General features: G+C 37.0%; 1 long non-coding RNA gene across 1 annotated transcript in view; it reads left to right on the forward strand.

Moving 5' to 3' along the window:
- Positions 1–19,877, forward strand: part of LOC124628832 (uncharacterized) — a 67,020-nt gene that overhangs the window by 13,484 nt on the left and 33,659 nt on the right. Inside the window, exon 2 of the long non-coding RNA XR_006983547.2 lies at positions 7,626–7,831. This is a non-coding gene — a long non-coding RNA (uncharacterized LOC124628832). The remainder of the gene's footprint in view (positions 1–7,625; positions 7,832–19,877) is intronic.

Below are 19,877 nucleotides of genomic sequence, written 5' to 3' on the forward strand. Positions count from 1 at the left end.
CACAGGCTTATGCCATACTTTATAACTCCAAAGCCTTTGTTATAATGCACTCTACCTACAGTCTTACCTACAGTGTCGGTATAAACTATGTACGCTGTCTTCATGAAGTCGTATGCTGACAGTTGATTATTATTATGTTTTATTCCTTACTTATATTATTTATTATCATGTAAAAATGTATCGTGATCTCAGCATGGACCTGATTAAAGTATCAGATGGCGTTTGCATGTTGTGGAGCTAGATTTTATACCGGATCAGATCATGAGGACCATCACAAGACTTTTGTAAGAGACAAAAATGACAAGGTTGTGGTCGCCGGAGCCATTCAATAACAGCCGGATCAAACTAAAAAGACATCCTTCAGCAGCTAATAAATGGCTGGAGTAATGATTTCCAGGAATTTTGTCAATTCCATGCTGATGATTGTGTGTGTGTGGTCTGCATTTATGGCCAGCTTCTGTATTGATTCAGGCATTTTAGTGCTACTCAGTGAAAATAGCAATGAGGTGCTAGAAGGTCTGTAGAAAATACTGCAGGTTTCAGAGTTCTTGACTGCTGGATGTGAACCTTATTACTGCTGAAACATGATAAATGTAGTACATATAATAATACACTGAGCAGGATTATTTGTACACCGTTTCGTTGTAGGCTTCTAACTTCAAGTGCAAGCTAGAAAACCGCGAAAAAGTGTTGTTGTTTTTTACGAAGAAATGTTATCTTCATAATGTTATGAAGAATTATTATTAATACGTTTGAACAGATTTGTATGGATACTAAGTTATTTGTGTATCTTTCAATTTGTGCGTTACTGCACCAAAGAACTTGTGATAGCTTTTCATGGTTCAAGTATCTGTTGTTTTTTTTGTTGTTGTTGTTGTTTTGTTTTGTTTTGCTTTCTATTTGAGAAACGAAAACCTTAAAAATGAGACATTATATGTATGGCTGAATAAATGCTTGGTGCTTGGACATATCGTCGTTGTTTATTTGCTTATTCATTCTTTTCTTTCTTCCCAAAACATTTTCACTCATGAACGTATTCATATCATGTTACAAACCGCCCGTAAGGTGTCATACACATTGTTATAAGCGTTTATGAAAATGCATCACACATTATCGCAAAGTTTATTATGCATTATGAATCGTTAACATCATGAAGTGCTCATAACATGTTATATAATAAGACCGTTAAGAAGGAAACCAAGCCGTTATAAGCTGGCGGAAGAATTTCTTCGGTATTGACAATGTGTTATAAACAATGCTTATAATGCATTCTGTTAACCATTTATAAATGCATTATAAACATTCCAATAACCTGTAATCCCTTTTCATGAATAATCACAGCAATGTAAATAACGCTTTATGAATGCATTGTACCAGGTAATGAATAAACAGTATTCATAGGTCATAAGACATATGGCCTACATAGACAGTTTTACACAGTTTTGAACACATTCATATCATGTTATTATAGCTAAGATATTAGATTTCATACCAGCAGTGTGTTTTGATAATAAAGCTGAGCATTCCAGTCTTTTAAAGCCCGAATTACTCACTTACGCTTCTTTGTTTTATCTCGGCGAGAAGGGACAGAGTGACAGAATGTTCAGCCGTCTATGTCGAAGGGTTAAAGTGAATAAATAGATGAAAGATTGAGTTCTCCTATAGCTATAACCTAACCTTGCGTATTCTGAGAGAATCAGCGTGTTTTTTTTGTTTGTTTGTTTTTTTTACCGTTGAAACATAGCGAGATTTTAATAGTACTATTCCTGTAAGTAAGCGTCGCTCGCCTACAGATCGCACTGATGTAGTTTAAAAAAGAAAGCAAGAAGACAAAAGGAAGCGAGCTTGTGCTGTACCACCCCCACTATCCTCCCACAGTTTCACCATTCTGCTCCAGGCTGTTCCTGATCCTTTCAGGCTATTAGTGGGTTTACAGAGAGCAATCGAAGAGCTTCTTCTGCGCTCCTTCATCTCAACGAGGAACTCTCACAGGGACCAATCAACTCTCTAGTAATCCAGGGGTCTAATCAGAAAGACTTCTGTCTCAGGAGGTGATCATTGAGTGGATTATGCACAAACAGCTGGTCAAAGCTTTCTTATACTCTTTTACACTGTGTACATGCAGCTGAGTTAGAAGCCTTAGTAGTGAAAAATCTCATTTACAAAACACGAGGAAGTAAAATATCTCTGAACTGAGTTTTTTTTTCCTCCTACTTAAAAAAAAAAAAAAAACAACACTTTTGCATATGACTTCATTACATTAGGTTGTATAATGCATTATAACAGCATTGTAGCACTCATTTTATAATAACCAAGGCTCTGGTATTATAAATATTATTATAAATTGACGTATTTACATGCATAGCAGTTCATAAACCGTCGGCATGTAGGTTCATAACATTAGGTTACATAATGTATTATAATACATGTTTATAACAATGTTTACAGCATTTACAACATTGCGGACATGAATATTATAGGCTCAGGTTTCATATAGCATGACATAATTCTGTATAATGGTTTATCGTTACATGTGCAACACTTTTCCAACTATTCCTTCATAACATTACACAATAATGTTAATAATAATAGCTCAGGTGTTAGTATAGTACATAATAATGTCTTTTTTGTGTGTGTATTTGTGTGTGTGCGTGTTTGGAGCACTCTCGATTGCTTTTATAGTGCTCTACTCAACAGGGTTTGTGGCTGTTTGTCACTGGGTTGTGAAGAGTTGCTGCAGTGAATATCTTTGTTGTGCAGCCAGATTTGATGTAAAGTGTGTGCAATTATTGTCCATTGATGACTCTTTACTGATTAGACAACAAAATTTTCACGATTTGTCTGGAGGCAATCTGTCACTTGGCAGTGGTCAGCAAGTATTTTTCATTCTCTCTCTGTCTCTCTCTCTCTCTCTCTCTCTCTCTCTCTTTCTCTCTCTCTCTCTCTCTCTTTCTCTCCTGGATGAACAAATGGCACAACAGAGGCAAACAGATATTTGATCTATAAATTGAATCGTTGTCTCTGCGACCGTCCGATGAAGTGGAATTACGCGTCTTTGACTGGTTTATTGCACATCTTGAGAAACAGTTGGTGTAATATTGCTATCAGCATGATAACTGACCTATGTCGATCAGTCCCAGGATCATTTGTTCAGATTTGAGTTGTTATTTCATTTCAAATCCTTATCTTGTAGTTTCTCTACACTGACCAACCTAGGTGCTGATGAAGAAGAAGTGGTTATGGGTCAAAACCTGTCCTTTAGGTTAAAGCAATGCTTTTTTATTATCATGGGAAATGCTATTGAAGTAGGATGCATCAGTGGCAGAGCCAGGAATTCATTTCAGAGAGCTGAGGAAATGAGCTAAATAAAATCAGTTGTGCAACTAAATCGATATACACTACGCATCCAGGAATTTGTAGGTTGATGTAGACAGTTTTTTGATGTGTTAATTCTTTAACACATAATCTGCCCTCAACCAATTTCGCCATATTAATAACATCAGGAAATTAAATGCCTTTCTGACATTTACACTGAAAATGATTCAAATATCATGCTAATATTGGATACATTACATATGATCTCATAAAAGCGGATCTACTCTTGTTTTCCTCCTCCTGTAGTAAACCTCCAGCACTTCGTCAGCTGTCACTTTGATATCCCAGAGTTCAGAGTGGAGCTAGCTGCCTAGTAGCTTTCAAACAGACACAGGACAATACATGATTCTGATTGGCTAATCCTGTTTCACACTGCAGCAGCTATTGACCAATCAAATGTGATTAATCATTTGGTAATATATAAAACCATAATGATGAAGGTGGACCTTTGATGACATGTATATCCTCGGCTGTGCTGTATGACTGTCATGTTAACTATAAAAAAATAAGACTTTTAAATTGTCGCAACATATTTAGCACAAAATCATTCTCAGATACACTTCTGGAATATATTTGTATCAAGCACACACACACCTATTAGTGTAAAAAAAAAACAACAACAACCTTTTTTTGTATTTGGACATTCTTAGTTTGTTATTTAATATACTTCCAGTGATATATATCCACTTCAAACTTACACTTGTACATATAAAGATCAGCAAACCGTATCTATAAGCATACACAGTGATACGTTACAAAAAATCTAACGGCTATGGATAAATTATTTGGATACGATATTTAAAATGAAATAGCACCTGGTGTCATAATAAAAGACACTGCTATTGACTGGGAAGATTTTATACAAGTTACAATCATACTGAAGTTGAAGGACCCTCCTAAAGTTCTCAGGAACAACCTTACGTAGTAACACTTGGATCGAAAAATGCTACACAGCCATAGCTTTAAAACTTTAAACATCCCTGCCAGTAGAATCGGTTCAATAACATGCAGGTGGAAAGTTCATCGAACCTCTATTAATCATTCCTAGAAGGTGTGCCGTGCAAGATTTCACAACATGCTCTCAGGCTAATGTTGAGGAAAGTAAGAGAGCAGCCAGCAGTCGCTCGAACAGAGCTGCAGGACAACCTGAAAGCAGCAGGAACAACAGTTACACATAATAATAAGCTACAATGCAATCATCTTAGTTCCTACACCCTATGCCAAACTCCTCTTTTGCACACAGGCATTTAGGCATATCGAATTCAGCACACTGGGAGAAAGGTTTGCATACTGGGTATGATTCCAAGAAGTCCATACTCACAGTTAAGCACAGTACGGAGATGGGAGCACCATATAGGGCTGTTGCTTTGACAACAGTACTCGGGTAGTACACATTATCTAAGGAAACATGAATGCAGTGATTCACCGGGGCATTTTAATAGAGAAACTTGGGAGTTTAACAAAACGATGACTCCAAACATCCAGAGAACATCATTCATGACTGGTTTCTAAAAAGACGTAGGTTTTCTGAAGGTGGTCTACCCAATTTCCTGGCTTAATTTATGGAGGCGTTTGAAATTGCTAGTCCATCAGTGGTAACCTTGTACAATTTGCCCAAAGGAATGAGCCAGAACTGCGGTGCTTACCGTAGACGTCTCAAAGCTGTAATTGCAACTAATTATTGATTTTGGTCATTTGTGGTGTTACAACGCATTTTCCGTCTCAGTTTCTTCTTTTAATCCTATCTTCGCTTAAGTGTCATGTATTGCGCGAGGCAGCAGATGAAAGCGCAGACTTTATTAAAGAAACGTGCAGTAAAAAACAAACAAGAACTAGAAGAGAGAGTATACAAATAATACCCGGGGCTGTGAAGACACGACGACACACGAAGATGACAACAACAGAAGCTTGACAAAGAAACACACAAAAGCAAGAACTTAAATAGGGGTGCTGATTAGGGCTAACACAAAACAGGGGTGAGTACTCCATGACAGGGTCATGTGACATGCTGGGGCTGGTGAGTGATGTACTGTAGCCCAGCGCTGATTTCGACATCACCCTGACATTATGCTTCTGAATACCTCCTTTTTTCTCTCTCATATTTATAAGGACAATCTCAGAAGAAAAGATTATGCAGAATATATATATTTTTAAAGTGTCTGAATGCGTATTTCTCTTCACTGTGGTTACGGTTCACGTTGTGCTACGACCTCTAGACGAGTTAATTCCTGTTATCACTATATTATGCTATGAGCGGCTAATCCTTCCACCACGTTGGTTCCTCTATGAAGTGGAACCTCGACACGAAAAGAAGAACAATTATATTATGCTATTAAACTTAAAAAGAGTTGTTCACTCACGTTCTCTTCTAGTTAAAAGGGCAAAAAAAGAGTGTCATGTTACTGAGAAACCGGAAATCCTTTACCATGTTAGAAATCTTACTCACTGTTACGACGCACTGACACTGGAGACTCCTTCCATAAATGTTACATAAACGCCTCCTCAAAGAAAACTTCCCCATATTAACGATTACATGCCCCGCCCCCCCACGACTTTTTTTTTTTACACACTTTTTACATTTTTACACATTGATTATTACCCCTAGATGATCTGACGCCTCCACTGTACAAGTGCATTAATATAAACTGCCAGCACTACTGTCTGAGCTGCGGTTATTCCACAACGTTGTGGTATAAGTGCTATCATTAACCTTTCTACCACATTCTTTTATAATAGCCTCATTTGTCTGCCATTAATGTACTACTCATCGTTTTACTCAGAGGTGTATATACTGTGTCTATACAGTATCTCAGCTAAGTGAGCGATGACACCAAATTTAACACACCTGCTCCCCATTCACACCTGAGACCTTGTAACACTAACAAGTCACATGACACCGGGGAGGGAAAATGACTAATTGGGCCCAATTTGGACATTTTCACTTAGGGGTGTACTCACTTTTGTTGCCAGTGGTTTAGACATTAATGGCTGTGTGTTGAGTTATTTTGAGGGGACAGCACATTTACACTGTTATACACGCTGTACACTCACTACTTTACATTGTAGCAAAGTGTCATTTCTTCAGTGTTGTCACATGACAAGATATAATCAAATATTTACAAAAATGTGAGGGGTGTACTCACTTTTGTGAGATACTATATATATATATAGATATATACATGCATACGTAAAAACATACATTAAAGTTTGGAAACACACAGAAATCTAAGTGTAATTTTGTAACGAGGAGGATTTCATTATTTATAGTGTCAGTATAGCCACAGGCGTGCTCTTAGCAAGCTCTGGGCGTAAGCTTTGATGCAACCTGCCGAATGTTTCATCACTACCGGGCTGAGAAACAACAAACAGAGTAGAAAAGGAAATGATTAGACCATGCATAAATCTGTTTAACATGTCCTTAGACAGGTTTTTTTTTTACTCAGATACTAGCGTAAGAGACTCATTTCCTGTACAATAGCTCACAGTGCAGGTTTAGTATGATTAGTCGCCAGTCCTTTGATTTCCGTGAAGGAATCGAGTCGGATTGCCACAGAGTTGGTAATGAAATGCTTGTGTTACTGACAGCTACTCCGTCCGAACAAGGCATCTCTCATCAGGGTGCATCTCCCACTTTCTGTGTTCTGCACTACCACTTCCTTCTTATTTCATTTACTTGCCTTCCACTTTTTTTTTTTTTTTAGATGAATATCACTATTCTACATTTAAATCGAGTACATTAAAGGGGTCATATGATGCTTTGTGATGTTTTTCTTTTCCTTTAGTGTGTAATGTATCTGTTTTTGCATATACAAAGCTCATAGTCTCCCACAAAGGGATTTATTCTATCTACACTGCTCCAGACCTGCCTAAAACGCCTCGATCCTAGTCCAGATATTACTTCCGTAAAGTGCTACGTCACAATTTGAAATATCTGCATAATGCCACCATAATTTTAACGTTTTTAATTTATTTAATGTATTTTATGTCGTCACGTCAGCACATAATGTTGTTGCAGTGAAAAAGACAAATTAAACCGTTATAACGTCGTATCTGAAAGGTAACAGAGTCACAAAATAAAAACTTACCACTGTGAAACGTTCTGCTCAAGTCATGCTTGCAAAGTTGGTTCTGATTGATCTGCTCGATCGTCCGCATTTTCAGAATCTGACTCGGGATCGGACCGATACGGTAAAACCGACGACATTATTATTTTATTATATTATTATTAACTGTGTTTATGATTGCTTTAGAAGCCTTGGAAGTGGAAGCACACGATTATGGCAAGAGGCGTTACATTTCCAACACACGCTTGAGGTTTTTGGCCAATCACAACACAATGGGTCAGCTGACCAATCAAAGCGCTCTGGACTGTTCGGAAGGAGGGGCTTTGGAGAAACCGGAACTCAATCAGAGCGTTTCAGACACACTGGGAATAGAGGTACTGCAATAACATACAGTAAGTGAAAAATAATTTGTAAAGCATGTTAACCTATTCTATTACACCCTTAAACCAAATAATGAGCTTTTAAAATCATCACACGACCCCATTACATTTAATGCTTTATAATGCCTGACATAATGGTTTATAAAAATTCTTATAATTGCATGCAAAGCACTTTACATACCATTAATATATAACTTCATAATATTAGGTTACATAATATATTATAACGCATTACAATGTTGCATCATAATGCCTGACATAAGTCTATGTAAATGCTCAGTCACACGTATCACATTAAAAAGCATCAGCATATGAAACGATATCATCGGTTATACATTATACATTATAATGTCTGTTTCTAACAACACTGTAGACATTAATGATGTAAAAGCAAAGGCTCTGCTTTTCTAAATCATACATAATGCGTCATGATGCCTGACATAACTCTGGTTTAATGCTCAACATACTGTATGACTTCAGGGACATAACGCATTATGATATCTGTTTATAACCAAATTGTAGACACTAATGTTCTGATGCAGTATAACCCAAGCTCAGACATAACCCTGTAGAAATAATCATAGTTTACAACCCATCTATATGACTTCTTAACATTCGATAACATAAAGCATTATACTATTTGTTAATTTCAATAATTTTAGACACTGATGTTGTTTTTTTATTATTTATTTATTTAAATTCTTTGGTATTATAAATCATACTGAATACATTATAATTCCTGGCATAGTCTAGTATAAATGTTCAGGTTATAAACCACCAGCATATGACATTCTAGACATTCTGGACAAAGATGTTATAACGCATTATAATACAGGCTCTGGATTTATATTGCATGACATAAACATTATAATGCGTTATGTAATCTGGCATATGTTTATGCTTTTAGTTATCCATTATAAAATCGTTGTTCACTACACGGGATATGAACACACTATTAATACAGGGTTCATGAGAAGTGTTGCGAAATAAAAATTTCATCAGGAACACAGACGTTATTGTCATCACCCTGGTGCAGAGTCTTGTAAGGTCTTAGGCAAACAGTAATGTTGCTGAATATGAAATATCTGTGAAACGATAAACAAACTCCAAATATCCTACAAAAAATGGATACGTCACAGGGATGTTATTGACAATTTATAGATAAGAGCTTTGATGATAAATAGCCAGAGTTTCACAGAAGAGAGTATGGAGAAGCCCAGCGATGCCTATCGCCATGGTAACTAGCCTGTTATCTGAGGTGATTTTGGACAAACCACATAAAACAAGTAAGAATGAGCTTACATGGTGATGTACAGCTTTAATAAACAATTTGCTGGTTTGGTATTTATTGAGCATAAATCATTTGTTTTAAGTTCAAGACAAATCCTGAGACCGAAATGCTCCTTCACTAGACGCTAATATTGTGCAGATTGTAAAATTGCATCAGGATTAAGTAACTGAGCAATGGGAGCATTTTTATGAAACCTGTAGTGATAAAGCTTTAGAGTCCATGTATAATTCCTGGTAATTGGGTAATAGTGTAAACATAAAATACAATAATAAAGTGCTTGATGATTATAATGATTGCGGAAAGAAAATGTAAAAATTTCATCTTGCACCACGAAATTAACCACTTAATTTATGTACCACTAATTAGCAATAACAAGATGAAGAGAAAAGAGAAAGAGAGAGAAATTAGGTCTGTGCAGGTTCACGTACATTGTGTTCATATTTATTTATTTATTTATTTTTTATTAAATGGAAATGAGGATAGAAGGGAACAGCTTATTTATGTTTTTATTTTTAATTTTTCTTGGCACACACTAAACGTTTCATATAATAATAATAATAATAATAATAATAATAATAATAATAAAAAGAAGAAGAAGAAGAAGAAGAAGAAGAAGAAGAAGAAGAAGAAGAATAATGAAATGCCCAATGAAGTATATTTCTGGAGCGTTCTATTTTCAGAAAATGTATGATAAAGCAAAACTGTATCATCTTATTCAGAATTAAAATGTTGGGCGATTTAAAATATTCTGAAATTGCACTAGCTGTACAATCCTGGTTATTTATTTTTTTTAAGCCACCAGTTTGTCCTCCGTTACCGTCACCCTCTTGCCATATTCGAAAAGTACAATAGTGATCCATATTAGCATTAGATCAGGAACTAATTATAAAATTTTAATGTACCTCCTCTTTATTAACCCTAGCCACAAAATGATGTCTCTTGTGTGGTGTGACGACAAAACTGCAGTTTGTGATCTCTGTAATCTCTGCACTGATAACATTGTACACCGTATGCTGCAGCAGTGAAGCGAGGGTTTCAGCGTCTAATTTTTTATTTTTGCTGCACTGCTTGAGCTGCTCACGATAAATTAAAGCTCCAGTACACTGTTGAAAGATTTAAATGAACTTGAGTTGACAAAAAAGTATATATTGCATATAAAAATATATTTATAGAGTAGTGTATTTCATATCCAGTTAATGTTAATATATAAAAAAGGTTATGTTATATATGGCCACACTGTAAAACCGGATAAGTTCATTTAACTCAAATGTTTTGAGTTAAATGAACTCATCCGGTTTTACAGTGCAGTTAGATGTTCAGTGATGAAGTAGAAATGCTTGCGTTTGCGGAGAGTGAATGTGAGACTAACAGGAGATATTTTATAATTCAGTCAATGTTAATATGAATTAATAACATTCAATAATTTAATAATCTTACTTGAATCTTCAGAATTGAGTTCATGTGTTCATGTTGATTAGAGTTATGTGTTAATGTTGATGAGACCAGTGACTGTGGAGCAACTTGTTGAAATGGAGAGAATAAAGTTTTTATTTGCATTTCTTTCAGAATTGTGGAATTAATTATTATTCATTTAAAAGAAGGCATAAAAGGCAGAACGATCGGTATCGGTATCGGCCGATATCACTCTGAATAATCGCTTATCTGTATCGGCTGAGAGATTTAGTATCGGTACATCTCTAATACTTGACATATGCGAAGTGTCTTTATCTTCTGCCTATATGATACCAGGTGTCAGAATACCAGATAATTATTTGCAGCTTCTGGACTTCTGTGACTGACTTTTCTGCTGCTGATGACCCCCATATGAATAACCTAAAGCTTTGCACTTCCAGTGAAAATGAACCGAAATGGATTGATTTGAACAACGATGTGCTGTATAGCTGCTGGACACTGTAGAGGAACTTGTCTTTTTCATTCGTTTTGTTTGGAACAGGGAAAATGCCAAGACATTCTCATTTAGCAATCTCAGTCAGTGTTACTCACCCAGACAATAAGCTCCTTGTTCTATATTTTTGAATTCATTTGCATCAGAATGGCAAACCTGGTGTCTGGTCTCTTCAGTTTATTCGACAACCCTTGCCTTCCCACTGGCACAGCAAGCCTGGTGTTAACTTGTTTAGGAGACATAAACAAGGTTAATATACTGTAGCTATGATTCACAAAGTGATTGTTGGCAATGTATGCACAGGTAGTGTATTCCACCAAACAGATGGATACAGATGGCAGCCGAGTCCTCGTGTCTTTCTTTTTTTTTTTTTTTCCAAAGGACAAGAACAGTCTGGACTCATCTCCTTCATTGGTACTCATTTCATATTACGGCCGTCATCTGTGCAATTGGCGGTGTAATGACAGCAGTGCTTGTGCTGGTAGAAGAATCAAAAGATGTCTAATTGAAGTGTAATGGTCCTGCAATCCATCAGCCCACGGCGGTGCGCAAGGACCTCAATGCTTCTCTGCTCTGCCGTTCTTTACCCTCCAGGTTTCCCAAGGCATCGGTGCCCTTAAGACACCAGTGTCAAGGTGTCTGTATATGCAAATCCACCTGAGAGGTGTCTCCTGAGTTGGCTTTAGTTCTCTCAGATTTCAGAAAGTTTTTTTTTTCTTTTGTCAAAGCCTGTAGGAGTTTTGCAAGTTTTGCTTAATTAAAAAAAAAAAAAAAAATTAAAAATTAAAAATCTTGAAAAGCTATTATTTCTTATCTCTTATTTCCTTTATTCAGACACGAGGCAAGCTGGCCATTCAGATTTCCTTGGGGATTAAGTTTGTTCTTTCAACTGCAGCATTAAACACACCTGCTTTTGTTTTCCTTTTAATTCACAACTAAGCTTTGACGGTTTCTAAGAAATTCTTTGAAATGAAAATAGGGACATTCTTGAGATACATTAACATTTTTATGATAAGAAATATAAATGATAGAACGAAAAGAAAAGCAAGGAAAGGCGCAAGGGGACGTCAATGACAGGAACCAAGGAAGATGGAAGAGAGAATGTAAGGGAGAGAGAAAAAATAAGGGGGGGGGGGGGTGGTGGAAGACAAGAAAGGAAAAGGGTGGGGAAAGGGAGGGAGTGGAGAAAAGCAGAAAGAGGAAGAATAAAGGAGAAATGAAAGAGCAGAGAAAGAGAGGGAGGGTGTGTGAGGAAGAAATAAAAGAACAGATGAATAGGTAGAATAAAGTAGGCAGGGTAAGGGAAGAAGGTAGATACAAGAACAATCGTGTTCAGAGAGCAGTAGGGAAATGAGAAAGAAAGAGAAAGAAAGAAAGAAAGAAAGAAAGAAAGAGGAATGGAAAAGAGAGACAGAGAGAGGGGGAGATATTGGAGAAAGGAAAAAGAAACAGGGAATGAAAGGGGTGAGAAAGAGGATGAGTGAACAGGAGAAAAGCACAAAGGGAAAGGAAGGAAGAAAAGAAAAGAACGTGATGAGAGGGAGTGAAAAAGTGAAATCTCGGATTTTGCTGGAACTCGTCCGTTTCACTCCCTGAGCTCCGCTACTCCACACCTCTGTACAGCCAAACTTTGATACTCTAGGGTCTCGTCTCGATTACTTCGAAACATAAAAACCAGTGTGAAAGACGTGACACGTTTCACTGCCGAGTTCTTGCGTCCGAGAGGAATCGTTTTCGTGGACGTGACAAACGTGTTGAAAAACGAGCCAACTCTTCATTATCGCTTTAGTTTTTTTTTTTAAATAAATGGAGGCATGCTTGTGATGATGACTCGGGGCGCAGGTGCAGATGACTCCTTTCACATGTATTTCACTTTCAATTAATGTCCTGAAGAATCATTTCTCAGGAACACCACAACTGCTCTGTTCATAACAACACATCCTCCACCGGTGCTCCACTCTCTAACACACACCATGCCAGAGAGACAGCCTCTCACTGCCGGCCTCAGAGGACAGGGAGTCTCACACACTGACTACGTTTACACGGACAGCAGTAATCTAATTATTGACCTTATTCTGAATAAGACAGTATTCTGATTAAGGTGTTTACATGAGTCGCTTTTAGAATACTCCTTTCATGTTCCTGTTTTACGTGTTATAGAACATAGATCGATTAACAGCACACGTCATTACGTCCCCGCGCCACGCCGTCTGACGTCCCTCCAGAATTTCACGTATCGACGTACAGTTGGTCTTCGTTATGGAACCGCATACAGGTTTGGGTGTTTTTATTTTTAATTTTACGAAAGCTTCGAGTGCGGTTAATTATTTGTCGTGCTGTACGTGCTAATAGACGACTGATTGAAGCAGTGGGCTGCGTCCCAAACCGTGTACTTACCGTCTATATAGTAGCTGAGATGCATGTATTTAACCTACTATATAGCAGGTAAGTACGCGGTTTGGGACGCGGCCGTGCTCTCTTGTTTGGCGTCAAACGGTCGAGCGCTGCCGTGTGTACGCGTCCTGTCGTACAATGCGGTGAAAACTCTCACACGACGTTAATAGTGTGATTAAGGTGTGTACACGTCTGTAACGCACTTCAATAATGCGACTAAAACAGGAATACTCCACACGTCTTAATTCCATTTGTGTTTACTCCGAGTATGACTTTAATCGGATTAAGTACATCAATAATCTCTGTTTACATGCTAGTTTCTTAATCAGAGTATCGTCTTAATCGGGTTCATATCGGATCATTGTCGTCCATGTAAACGTACTGACTGTCACCCGCTTCAACTGTTTACAGCTTGTACTATATCTCACTTCTAACAGTAACTTCACTTTTAATTAAAAAAAGGGAAAAGAGAAAGAGTAGAACGTCAGAAACATATTTAATTGAATTTATGATGGCAGTGAGCTATCATAATGCTCCACAGAGAGAAAGAGAAAGAGAGAGAGAGAGAGAGAGAGAGAGAGAGAGAGAGAGAGAGAGAGAGAGAGAAAAAGCAAAAATAATCAAGAAAAAAAAACTGCAAAAAACACAAAAGAGTATTGGCATGAAATTTAATTAAATTCGAACTACTAACTGATTCTCTATCTGATTCTAAATCACACTCCTTTCTCATGCTCCGATGAACTGTTATTTATTCGCAATGACGAGACTGTTGATTTAAATTTAATCACATTTAAGTGTTTTCTTTTTCCACTAAGTTGTGAAATAAAACATGAAATGAAAACATCTCAGAAAGATGAGCGACAGTTTAAAGAGACTAGCACAAATTCGCGATATCAGTTCTGCCGTTATTAGAAGTTTATTTATAACATTTGCTTTCTTATCCCATTAGTCAAAACTTTATTAGTTCACAAGAACATTCTACCCCCGAGATATGATTTGCATTTTGATATTGATATTGTATCTTATATTTTTGTGGAGTGTGTATGTGTGTGTGTGCATGTGTGTGTGTGTGTGTGTGTGTGTGTGTGTGTATTTTTCTAATAGATTGTGGAGAAAAAAAAAGAAAATATGCTAATGCCTCACTTTGAGGAAAAAAAACAGCGACCACACGTCCACCATCCTGAACTCACCCCAGGCCTCTGTGCTGCATAATGGCTGCACTGCATATGGCACCGCAGCCTCCAGCCTACAGAGGAATGAAGACAAATTATTCAGACATCAGTTCCAGGAGCCTGGCGACTTCCATAAGGCCGAGCAGGAAAGCGCTGGCTCAGCAAAGACGAATCCATAGAAGTCATTAAATGTTAATGAATGTTAAGGGAAAAGGCAGACAGGCTGTTCTCTTTAGAGCCCTCTGCCCCAGTCCACTAGTCCACTGTCTACTACATGCTCTGTTAGCTTTCCAGATGTTGCTCACATTGAATATCCTTCCCTTTCTGAAAACAAGGATTAACTGGGTCAAGGAGAGGTGAGTTTCTGTCGAGGAACATTCATTTTTGTTGAGCTGTGGTGACTCAGGACAGAGCGCGGCAGCATAGCCCGAGCATGATGTCATGCTTTAATAGGAATGTTGAACACCATCCCGAAGTTCATCTCATTCTATGAGCATGCGAGATAAGGAGTAATTGCCTGTTTGCTTATCAGGAGCCTGAATGAGCTGAGAAGCGATGTCTGCTGGGAGCCTTTTCCATGGATGGGCAGTGAAGCAGAGTGGCGCTACACTACAGACGGCTGCCAGACCACTGAGAGCCAGAGATAAATAAGGCTCAAGAGCGGCCTGTGTGCGTGCGTGTGTGTGTGTGTGCGTGTGTGTGTGTGTGTGTGTGTAGAGCTTGATATACATATACACCAAAAATGAAGGTTTTGACCTTGAACCTAAGTGCATTTTGCTTATATGTTATCCAGTGACACGAAGTTTGTGATATTGCATGTTGCATAAGTATTCAGCTTCCCCCGTCACCGCCCCCCAACCCCCCACCCCCACAGTAGTGTGGCAATCTGGAGCTGAAGTGGACTTAACTGGGATTACGTGTCATGAATCTAAACAAAATATCCCATAATATTATTTAATAATATAATTTGCAAATAACTATAGTTTTCAAAGGAAGAAAGATGAGAGAAGAAGGGAGTGAGACGAAAGACAAGGGCAGGGAAAAGGGAAAGGGAAGAGAAAATAAAAGGGAGATAAATAATTATGAGAAAAGCAAAAATGGGTGAAAGAGAAAGGATGGAAGAAAGGAAAATAATGGGGCAGAGAAAAAAAATAAGGGGGGATATGGAGAAAAGAGGAAGAATAAAGGAATGGGCAGAGAGAGAGAGAGAATGAATGAAAATAAAAGAGATGAGTAAATAGATTGAAATTGAAAGAGTAAATAGAAAGAAGTTGGGAGGGATGGATACAAGAGCAATCTTATTTGAAAGTGATAAAGAAATGAGAAAAAAGAAAGAAAGAAAGAAAAAGACAGACAGAAAGAAAGAAAGAAAGAAAGAAAGTGGAGAGACAAAGACCGGGAAAGGAAGAGGAAGAGAATATGAGTAAGGCAAAACGAAGGAATAAAAGAAAGTAAAATGATGGGGAAAGATAAAAAAACAAACAAAAAAAAAACAACAGAAAAATAAGAGAGGGACAAAGAGGAGGAGTAGAGAAATGGGAAAAAATTGCAGAAAAAGAAGAAGAATGAGAGAGAGAGAGAGAGAGAGAGAGAGAGAGAGAGAGAGAGAGAGAGAGAGAGAGAGAGAGAGAGAGAGAATGGTGCTACACTACAGACTGCTGCCAGAACACTGAGAGCCAGAGATAAAAAAGGTTTATATACACATTTTGGCATTAAAAAAAAGTAAAAAAAAAAGTATTCACCCCCTAAATGAGTTCTGGTGTAACCAGTCATGAGATCTCCATGCACCAAAGAGGGGATTAGTCAGACTAGCAACTAAGATAGCCATTTTGTGTATATCCGTGATGTAATCCTAATTATGTTCATTTCCCATCCAGCTTGTAACACTAAAAAATACGGAAAAGTTCAAGGGGTGTGAATACTTATGCAAGGCGCTGTAGCAATGGCTCATGTACAGCTGTGAAAGCTTTCGGGTTGAGTCTTTGTCTCCTGTCTTTTGGTGTCTCTGAGACTTCAGTGCCAATGAAGAAAAAAGTTTGGAGATGTCAAAGCCAAATGCCTAGCGTTCTTTTATAGGCACACAACTATGTACAGTGCTGCTTGAAAGTTTGTGAACCCTTCTGTATTTCTGCATAAATACGACCTAAAACATCAGATTATGACACAATACCTCAAAGAGAACCCAATTAAAACAAATCAGACAAAAATATTATACACGGTCATTTATGTATTGAGGAAAATGATCCAATATTACATATCTGTGAGTGGCAAAAGTATGTGAACCTTTGCGTTCACTATCTGGTCTGACCCCCTTGTGCAGCAATAACTGCAACTAAACGTATAGAATATATAGAGAAATTCTAAAGGGTTCACAAACTTTCGAGCACCACTGTATACTCTTTGCTTAGTAAAGATAGTGAGTGGGTGTTTATTGGCCTACTCTCAAATCAATAGTTTAGTAATCCTATGAAAAAGACATGAGCTACTGTATGTTTTCTGAAAATGAGTCACAATTAGAGTTAAACCTCACCAGGTGTTCGAGTAATTGTCCACTGATTACATTCCTGAGCATGTCCTGCTGTTCATTTTTGACCCTTATACCCTCAAAGTACAGTTACGTGTCTCTAATAAATCGCCAACAATTTCATTACTTACACAATAGCAAGAAATAAATAAGGATGTACGTACATATACAGTACATAAACAATTACTGGATAACCTGAAGCTTGAACACAGCTGTGCTTCATGTCACAACTCATTGATTTTGAAGTTAAAAAACAAACAAACAAACAAAAAAACACTTATTTAATGACCTAGAAAATGTTTGAAGGGTTTATTTGATTTGAATCCAGTGGCCTCTGGAGTACAGTGTGCATGAGGAGTGTAAGTAGATTTATAGGATCTTGTTGTTGTTGTTGTTGCCAAAAAGCCTACATTTGAATCTCTTCAGAATGAAGACTATATGTATACAACAAAGCAATACATCCAGTGTATAGTAACATCTAAACAGAAACCTGACTATGTTAAAATCCCAAACACTGAAACATATGTACATGGGCCATGCCTACATGCTAACTGCCTTTAATGGGATGCAGTTTATTTACCGCAGTATTTCTAATGCGAGTTTAAATAAATAACCCAACTGCCTCTTGAAGTTGTTCAGGTAATGGTGCATGCTGATCTAACAGCTTGTTTTCTATGCAACATTTAGCAAATGACTTGGCAAATGATGTAAATTATAATGTGTACAGCTGGGCACTCACAGCCTAAACAAACAAACAAACAAACAAACAAACAAATAAATGACCATTGACAATTTGACACTGATATTGGATTGATTTGATATTGAATTTCATAGATTTTGATTGCTTTTTACTGTATACAATGTCAATTTAAAAAAAAGAAAAAGAAAAAAAAAGTTCAATTAAAAGAATTGTCAAATTTTATTGTTGTAATTATGTTCCATGACAAACAAAACTCAATAAAGATTAAGTTGGATGATTAGATATCTCATTTAATCTAAAATGCTACTACACATCACAGTAACTATAATTGTTTTTAAAATATTTTTTTTTTCTTTCTTTTTTTTTTAATCACATCATTATTTTATTATTTAAACTGAATGAAAAATGAACTCTATAAAGGTTTGGCTCAGATTTGTAGCCTCACGTTCCTGTTCTTGGCTGACAAGAATAAAGCCAGATGTGATCTTCTGCTCTTCAGAGCTTGATGTCTTCTGCATACTGAGATGCTTTTCTGTTCACCACGTTTGTAAAGAGTGTTTAATTATGTTCCTGAATCCTTCCTGTCAGCTCAAACAGGACGTTCTCTTCAACTGACACTAACTGGATGTTTTTTTTTTTTTTTTTATTGCACCATTCTGTGTAAACTCCAGAGACTGTTGCGTGTGAAAATCCCAGGAGATCAGCCAGGTTCTGAAATATAAAAAAAACTTGCCCATATGACACAACAACAATCCCGCGATCAGAGTCACTGAGATCAAGATTTTCCCCATTCTGATGTTTGATATGAACATTATCTGAAGCTCTTGACCTGTACCTGCATGATTGTATGCCTTGTGCTTCTGCCACGTGATTGGTTGATCGGATAACTGCACGTCCGCATGTGCATGTGTTCCTAATAAAATGGTCAGTGCGTGTATATGAAATATTCTACAGTATGCTTAATAACGAGATGGGGTTACTATACAGACATGCAGACCTGCGTGGAAACATAGCTGACAATTTCCTCTTCTGAGAAATGGATTTAGGTAACGAATCATATTTGCTTGGTCTTAATTACAGTGTCAGCCAGGAAGTAATTAACATCGGCAAGCGTTATTACAATAAAATCGGCTAAAAAGTGTAAAAAAGTGGTCATCGTTCAATACGTTCATTTATTTATTTATTTATTTATTTATTTATTTATTTATTTATGCTGTATCAGAGTGACTTGTACAAGCTTCAGGATTTGAGTTAAATGCTTCGGATTACTCAACATAATGCCATGAAAGTACCTTAAATCTCTTTATGTAAAGAGGATTTAGGGAAATGCCTTAGTTAGCAAGCAGCAAACAAATAATTAATCGAAGGGATGCTACTTGAGAACAATTCAAACATTGGCAACTTAACCTGTAACATCTCCCTGTTAAGCGCGTTGCTTGTGGAAATATTTGCTAATACTTTCTATGATGGCTGCATTTGCATGTATGGCATTTGGCAGACACCCGTATCCAACTTACATTCATCTCATTTATACATTTGAGGGTTAAGAGGAATAAAATTGATGTATTTATAAAGCATTTTACACGTTGTTCTAATTACTTCTGAAAATGCATCCCGCCTTATAGCAATGCATAATTATACTTTTAATATATTAGGAAGTGTAAACAGCAAAGACCATAAAAAAATAAATAAATAAATAAGATGGGTTGATATGCTTGTATGTTTCATACCACATTCACTAGACACTTTACTGTAAACGGTCTTTGTATTTAAAAATATTTGTTAGCATTTTCTATGAAGGTGACATCTACGGACTACGGACACATTCATAATATGTTATGATGCTTCCATTGGGCTTTATACACAAATTAATTATGAACATGTACTGTACTGTTCTGTACTTTAAGCCGAACATTGGCAACACGTTCCATGATGATCAAATCTATAATAAACGATGAACTCGTTCATATCATGTTATAATGCATTTATAAGACATTATAGACATGTTTACAGTTAATTACGGACACGCACTGTACTGTACTTTAGGCCAAACTTTGGTAACACTTTTTAT

The sequence above is a fragment of the Ictalurus punctatus genome, chromosome 13, assembly GCF_001660625.3.
Source record: "Ictalurus punctatus breed USDA103 chromosome 13, Coco_2.0, whole genome shotgun sequence".
NCBI lineage: Eukaryota > Metazoa > Chordata > Actinopteri > Siluriformes > Ictaluridae > Ictalurus > Ictalurus punctatus.